At 51.0% G+C, this 7,314-nt stretch overlaps 1 long non-coding RNA gene across 3 annotated transcripts; it reads left to right on the top strand.

Annotated features, from left to right (window-relative positions):
• Nucleotides 1-4,238: 4,238 nt before the first annotated feature.
• On the top strand, nt 4,239-7,293 carry LOC138113856 (uncharacterized). Of its 3 annotated transcripts, none has more exons than XR_011152364.1 (10): nt 4,239-4,365; nt 4,445-4,524; nt 4,611-4,648; nt 5,619-5,681; nt 5,760-5,801; nt 5,896-5,940; nt 6,043-6,086; nt 6,168-6,208; nt 6,293-6,333; nt 6,435-7,293. It is a non-coding gene; the product is annotated as an uncharacterized lncRNA (long non-coding RNA). The 3 variants fall into 3 exon arrangements; XR_011152362.1 differs by having other exon boundaries at nt 6,016-6,086; XR_011152363.1 differs by having other exon boundaries at nt 4,611-4,708; nt 6,016-6,086.
• The last annotated feature ends 21 nt before the right edge of the window (nt 7,294-7,314 follow it).

The raw sequence follows: 7,314 nt of genomic DNA, 5'->3' as shown, positions 1-7,314 counted from the left end.
TCCGAGGTGCGGCAGCACCGAGCGCGACCGGCGTGGATGAGGAGGGGGCGGCTCTGCCAGAGGTCGCTTTCAGAGGGTTCCCGAGGCACACCTACATGGGGAGCTGCCGGTCGAGAGGGGCCAACGGAGGCATCCCGAGAGACGCTTCGGGAACAACGGTCGCAGCGCTCCGCAGGAGCCGGGGAGCGGCCGGATGCACCCGGGTAAGGAGCATCGCTTCAAGAAAACACCCAGGGAAAAGCTCTCGTGCCAAGGGGCAGCACCTGAGCGGGCAGGGCAGTATGTGAGGTCCCTTTCATCTCCCCCTTTTCCATCATTGTAAGGTTTAAATTGAGGGGGAAGCCCAGTTCTCCCTCCTTTCTAAGGGTTTGAATTGAGGAAAAATCCCCCTTTTTCCAGCACCAGAGAGTTTTAAAGTGAGGAAAACCCCTCTTTTCCCAATAGGTTAGGGGATTAAATTGAAGGGGAGAAGCCATTAATTTGCCATTGTATCGGTTCAAGTGGAGGCAACTCCTGCCCGTTCCCTCATTTTAAAGACTTCAGTCAAAGAAAGCTCTCCCTTTTTGAGCATTTTAAGGATTTAAATTGCATCTCAGGGTGCTCCTACCCAAGCCCCGGTACCGAACGTCATACGGGAGCGAGCCCCGCACGGACGTAACCCTAATAGCAGCTAGGAGGGTATTAAGAAGTCTTATTTTTATTTATAATGTATATAGCCTTAATTAGAGGTCCCAAGGAGAGTTACATCGTTAATAAAATTACTATTCTTCTCTACCCTACTAAGCCACAGGTGGAGTACTACTCAGTAATTACTAGGGAATAATTATGCAACTTAACAACAAATTACCTAGCTGAGTTCCCAAAACACAAAGTTTGATTTCTTACCGGCCGGCCACCCTTTTGCTCAATATAAAAGCAAAAAAAGAAAGCATCGTCGTTTCCCTGCAGAGTTTCCTACCAAGCCCTTTACTCACCTCAAATTTAAGTCAGAGGAGCCAAACAGTGGCAACTCCTAGGAGGGCTTTTATACCTTGCAGGATTTGGCTCCTCCCTTTTCCCTGGGCATCATGGGAACGAGGGGCGGACCCGGCCAGGGGTATATTAAGCCCAGGCTTTTGCAAGGGGAGTCATTCCCTCTCTGGGAGTGAGTGGGGTAAGAGCTCTCCTCTCATTTCAGTGATGGGGATCTTTCTGCTTATCTCAGCTTGCTTTCAGCAGGCTCTTTTAGCCTCTAAAGCAACAGAGGCTTTGAAGACATTGGGAAGAAGATACCATGGAATACAGGTAATATTTAAGTTCACTCATTTGGGTTACATGTTTAGGGTTGGTAAGGTGGTTTTATAATTTCTGGTTTTGTGCTAAGGTTTTTTTTTTTTGGAGCAGTGCAACTTCCTGCTATTCCGGGTTGTGTTGAGTGGGATACTTCAAATTTTTTCAGTGAATTCATTGTGTCCAAAAAGGGATCTACCTCGTGCCGTAGATGGTGTCCGAGATTGAGGCTTCCGATAGGGAAGTTGAGGATTGCGACCGGGAGAGGGAGGACGAGCAGGGTAGCGGGTTAGGAGTTACAGCAGGGGGCTTTTGAAGGCGGCACGGTGTATTTGGGAGCCGCTTAAGGCCTTTCCATAAGCATAGCAGCCTCATTTACAAGTTTTATGGCATGCAAACACATCCCATGCATTTATGGAAACGCCTTGTAACTCTGTCCCTTGCTACCCTGGGTGCCTCTCACAATAGCAGCCGCAGCCTTAGACTAGGGATAAAGCTAGGGCCTTGAGAATCTAGGGGCACTTAGGAGCGAAGCGAGCTGCCGACTTGTTGCGATTTGCCACTAAACTCATAGTTTGATCTTGGTTTTCTTTATTGTATCTGACTAAGAGACAACAGCCCAGCGACAGCAGGACCTTCCCGGGTAGCGAGAGCCAGCCTTCTTTTTGCACCCGAGGCACGTTCGCATCCCCGGACATCCGAGAGATAAGTCGAGGGCTCTGACCTACGGAGGGGATGAAAGCGGGGTGTCGGGTTGGAACTTGCCGGGAGGGATTTTTGAATTAGCTTTGGAGATGGAGATATCCAAGAAGGGGCCCCTTAGCCCACATAAAGGGAAGTCTCGCTTTTGATCACAATGCCGATGTGCGCAGGGCAGAGCAATCCCGGTGCGTGTCGTGTCACCTGTCTATTGTTACGTTCTGTGTCTTTTGGGCATCTTGTGTCTCGTGTCTTCTGCCTTAGCCCTTTGATGTGCTTGCAGTCGTTCTTTTCGCAGAGAGTTTTCTGTCCTTGTCGTGTCTCCTCATTTGTCATCTCCTGTGTCACGGGTGCTTGCACGGGTTTGGCCCGGAGCTGCTCCGCCCTGCCGCATAGTCTGGCACATAGGTGTAATAGAACAAGGCCTGGGGACTTGAAATTTGTAATGTAGGTTGTAGCTGGGCTCTAGATGATATTCCTAAATTCACACGAGATGGTCGGAGCCGTGAAATTCTCATGCAGCCCTTTGACTTTTGTCATCGCTTTCTTTCAGATGCAGATGGATTAAATCTGTGGCAGAGCGCCCCATACCGGGTGAGGGGATTCCCGCAGGAAGGTCAGTAACTGTTTGTCTGTGCTGGGCAAGTGTAAATGATGGCTATGTTATAGCACCGTTCTTTGTCTCTTTCTTTTAGGAGATAAAGCCAGATCTCAGCAGTCAAGGTCAAGTTAGTGAGGTAAGCGGTGACCGGTGGAAGGAAAAAGTTGTTATCGCTCGGGTGCCGAGTGCCGGTACTCTAAACTTTAAGCGGCCATCGTCATTTGCGTGTTTTGAGCAGTCTACTTGTATTATGCCAAATCCCCTCACCGACCGGCCGACAGAGCCGGCTCGCCGCCCTCGTGAGCCCTCCCAAAGTGTTATGGGGCTCTGCAATGAAGCCTTTACATTTTCTGATGTTTTGGTTTTCTTTGTTGTAGCTGACTAGGAGATGGCAGGAACTTCCTGGACAGCGAGGTAGCCTTATTTTGCACCCGAGGCGGATTCACATCCCGGACGTCCGAGAGATAAGTCGAGGGTTACGACCCACTGAGGGGATGAAAGCAGGGTGCCGGGTCGGGCCTCGCCGGGAGGGATTTTTGAGTCAGCTTTGAAGGTGGGAATGTCCAAGAAGGGGCCCCTTAGCCCACATAAAGGGCAAGTCTCACTTTTGATCACAATGCCGAGGCGGGCAGAGCAGTCCCGGTGCGTGTCGTGTCACTTGTCTGTTGTATGTTCTGTGTCTTTTGGGCATCTTGTGTCTTAGGTCTTTTTCCTTAGCCCTTCGAGGGGCCAGCTTATCGGAAATGCCAGGCATCATCCTTAGCATCTGTGTTCCTCGGCCGGGTGCCGATACCGTCGGAGCTTTGACCGACGAGCTTGGATGCACATTGGAATCGCATCTCCCTTCAGAGGCATTGAGTCAGAGGTCTTTTATGGTCTTGTTCTGAGCTATATTCACAGCTCTGCACCGCAGTGATCCATTACAGAGGATTAGGACTTGTCAGAATGCAAAGAGCGGTAGAGGATTCTGACCGGACGATTCTCGGGCATCCATCTTTGTGGTTCTCGGAATAAGCCCTTCCGTTAGCATCTTCTTCGAGCCTCGTCGGTCTCGCCGAGATCATCTCGCTCCGCATTCTCTCGGTCCTTGCGGTCATTCCTCTTGCCAGAGTTTTCTCTCTTCATCGCATCTCCTCGTTTGTCATTTCCTTTGTCACGGGTGCCTGCATGGGTTTGGCCCGGAGCTGCTCTGCCCCGCCGTGTAGTCTGGTGTATAGGTGCAGTAGGACAAGTCCCAAGGCCTTGAAATCTGTAATATAGGGTGTAGTTTGGCCTCTAGCTGGTATTCCTAGATTGACACAGGATGCCTGGAGCTGTTATCATGCAGGACTCTGACTTTTGTCATCGCTTTCTTTCAGATGCAGATGGATGAAATCTGTGTCAGGGCGCCCAAGACCGGGCGAGGGGGTTCCCGCAAGAAGGTCAGTCGCCGTCTGTGTTTGTGGGGTAACTGTAAATGGTGGCTATGTTACAGCATTGTTCTTTGTCTTTGCTTTCAGGAGGTAAAGCTGGATAGCAGTAGTCAAGGTCGATGGAGCGAGGTAAGCGGTGACCGGTGGGCAGAATGAGTTGTTATTGCTCGGTTATCAATTTCCGGTGCAGTTCTAAGCATCCATTGTCATTTGTGTGTTTTAGGGGGTCTGCTTTTTTTATGCCGAACCTTCTCGCCGACCGCCCGACAGACCCGGTTTGCCACCGTCGTGAGCGCTCTGGAAGTGTTACGGGACTCTGCAACGAAGCCTTTACATTTTCTCTTCTGAGGTACCTTCCGGTACATCCACGGCCGTGGAGTTGCGGTGAGTCAGGGAGGGAGGAGGAGGGAGGGTCCACTTAAGTTTCAGCAATGCCACACCACCTTGTCTCCTCTTAACCCAGGCATACCCCGCGGTGACGGCGTCGGCCTCGGAGCGCGGCCGAAGCGTGCGGTCGGAGGACCCCGGCCTTCTTAGGGGACGGTGAGTAGCGGAATTGTCGGGGCTTTGGCCGACGTGCCACTAAGTTCCTGTAGTGATGTTTGGTTTTCTTTATTGTGGCTGACTAGGAGACGACAGCCCGGTGATGACAGGAGCTTCCCAGAGGGTGAGCCGGCCTTCTGTTGTGCCTGAGGAGGATTCCCATCTCCAGATGCCTGAGAGATAAGTTGAGGGCTACAATCCACTGAGGGAATGAATGTGCGGTGTTGGGTCAGGGCTCGCCGGGAGGGATTTTTGAGTCAGATATGGAGGTGGGGATGTCCAGGAAGGGGCCCCTTAGGCCACATAAAGGGCAAGTCTCACTTTTGATCACAATGCCGAGGTGTGCAGAGCAGAGCAGTCCCGGTGTGTGTCACTTGTCTATTGTATGTTCTGTGTCTTTTGGGCATCTTCTGTTGCAGGTCTTTTGCCTTAGCCCTTTGAGATGCTTATTGGAAATGTTGGGTGTTATTCTTAGCATCTCTGCTCTCGGTGCTCTTTGGCCCGGTGCCGATACCATCGATCCTTTGACTCAAGAGCTTGGAGGTGTATCAGAATCGCATCTCTCTTTAGAAGCGTCGAGTCAGATGTCTTTTATGGTCTTGTTCTGAGCTGTATTCACAGCTGTATGCCGCAATGATCCATTATAGCGGATTAGGACTTGTCAGAATGCAAAGAGCGGTAGAGGATTCTGACCGTACGATTCTCGGGCATCCGTCTTTGCGGTTCTCGGAATAAGTCCTTCCGCCGGGGTTCTTTGAGCCTCATCGGCTCACCGTCGGTCTCGCCTAGGTCATCTCATTCCTCGGTCTCTCGGTCCTTGCGATCGTTCTTCTCTACGAGGGTTTTCTCTCTTCATCGCATCCCCTCCTTTGTCCTTTCCTGTGTCACAGGTGTCTGCGTAAATTTGGCCCGGAGCTGCTCTGCCCTGCTGCACGGTCTGGCATATGGGTGTAATAGGACAAGGCCTGGGGACTTGTAACTTGTGGTGTAGGCTGTAGTTTGGCCTCTAGATGGTATTCCTAGATTGACACAAGATAGCTGGGGCTGTGAAGTTCTCATGCAGCACTTTGACTTTTGTCATCGCTTTCTTTCAGATGCGGAGGGATTAAATCCGTGGCAGAGCGCCCTGGACCGGGTGACGGGGTTCCCACCGGAAGGTCAGTCACCATTTGTGTTTGTGGAGCAAGCGCAAATGGTGGCTGTGTTACAGCATTGTTCTTTGTCTTTATTTTTAGGAGGTCAAGCTGGATCTCAGCCATCAAGGTGAAGTGAGTGAGGTAAGTGGTGACTAGTGGACTGAACTAGTTTTTCTTCCTCACTTATCAATTTCTGGTGCAGCTCTAAGCATCTGTTATTTTTTGCGCATTTTAGGCGGTCCACCGGCAAGATGTCCCGGTCGGGGATGCTGGCAGCCAGGTGGGTGCAAGCTTAAGCTATAGGTACAGTGTACTTTAATTGGAGGGGGGAGGTTGTGATTTCAGAGTCTTTCAGGATGTTTTTTGCTTTGTTTCTTTGCAGGTGCTGCTGCTGCCTTGGATGTGCCAAGAAATAGAGACAATCAGGTGAGTTGGCCTTTAAGTGGGGCAAGTAATAGGCGAGCGGTATGTGGCAGTGTGCTAAGCATGTACCTTTTCGCTTTGCAGGTATTTTCTGGGCCGCCTCTGGAATCGGATGAAGATTTGAGGTGAGCCAGGGTACTGGTGCGGAGGACCCCTGGGGATTAATATTCTCGAGGGCCACAGTGACGTTTTCTGTTTTGTTGTCTTAGGTGCCGTGAGCAGCTGCGGAGGTGAAGTTTGGAAGCGGCAGGTAAGCGAGCCTGGGCCCTTAGGAGGGAGGGAGGCCTTGCGGAAGGGGTCGCTTTTGGGACGTCTCACTGCGGTCTGAATTTTTTTTCTGAATTTTTGCAGCCACCAAAACAGACCCTGGGGACCGTATCAACATCCATGGCGCCCGTGTGCTCATTTCCATTGAGGATGGATTTTGTCGGCTCGTCTTCCAAAAGCTAAGTGTTGGGACCGGTGGTGGGGACAAGGGAAAACCCTTTGGACTTGCAGGAGGCAATTTGAAGTTAGCTTAGAGGAGAGGGCTGTAGAGGGATAGGCCCCTTAGAAGTAAAGGGAGAGGGTTTCTCCTCAGCATCACCCGACCTTTTGCCGGGCAGGACGGTTCCGACCCGTCTCCGTGTTCTCACGAGCTTCACGTCATCGGCCTTCTCTGAGTCTTGATGTCATCGCAAAACCTTTTGGCCCAGGAGCTCGCCTTTGGGTCCGGAGCGATCGCCCCGGTCCCCCAGCAGTTGTTGCCTTCTTCTCTAGGCCTACTGAGCTTGAGCATCCTCTTAACAGCTTTGGTACCAACTTCTTGTAAGGACTTATGTTTTGCTATCATGTGCTATTGCCATAGAGCTTTCTTTCCTTTGGCATCATCGGCCTCTGGCTCATCTTGCAGTAGGAATCTTGGGTCCATCAGGTGAGACTGCTGGGCAGTTTCAACTTGTGTCTATGTTCTGTAGGTTGTGTCTATGTTATGTAGTGTCCATTGTCCTCTGTGTCACAGGGCTTTGTTGCATATCAGTGACTTTTTTTGCATCGTTCTGGGCCGTATTGGCTGTACTCTACTTGCCTACTTTCCCAGATGGGGCTTATTCTGGCATCTTTACCTTTTCACTTCTTGAGACTGGAGGAAGTACACAAGATGTTCTCATCTATCTTCCTTCTCAGTTTTAGTACTGGCTTCTTTTCACATGTCATTCCCTTGGACCTCTAGAGGGAGGGTATCGGACCCTCC

Source organism: Aphelocoma coerulescens, chromosome 8 (assembly GCF_041296385.1).
Source record: "Aphelocoma coerulescens isolate FSJ_1873_10779 chromosome 8, UR_Acoe_1.0, whole genome shotgun sequence".
Lineage (NCBI taxonomy): Eukaryota > Metazoa > Chordata > Aves > Passeriformes > Corvidae > Aphelocoma > Aphelocoma coerulescens.
Note: the sequence above shows the minus strand (reverse complement) of the source record. Positions and strands in the feature narration are given on the sequence as shown.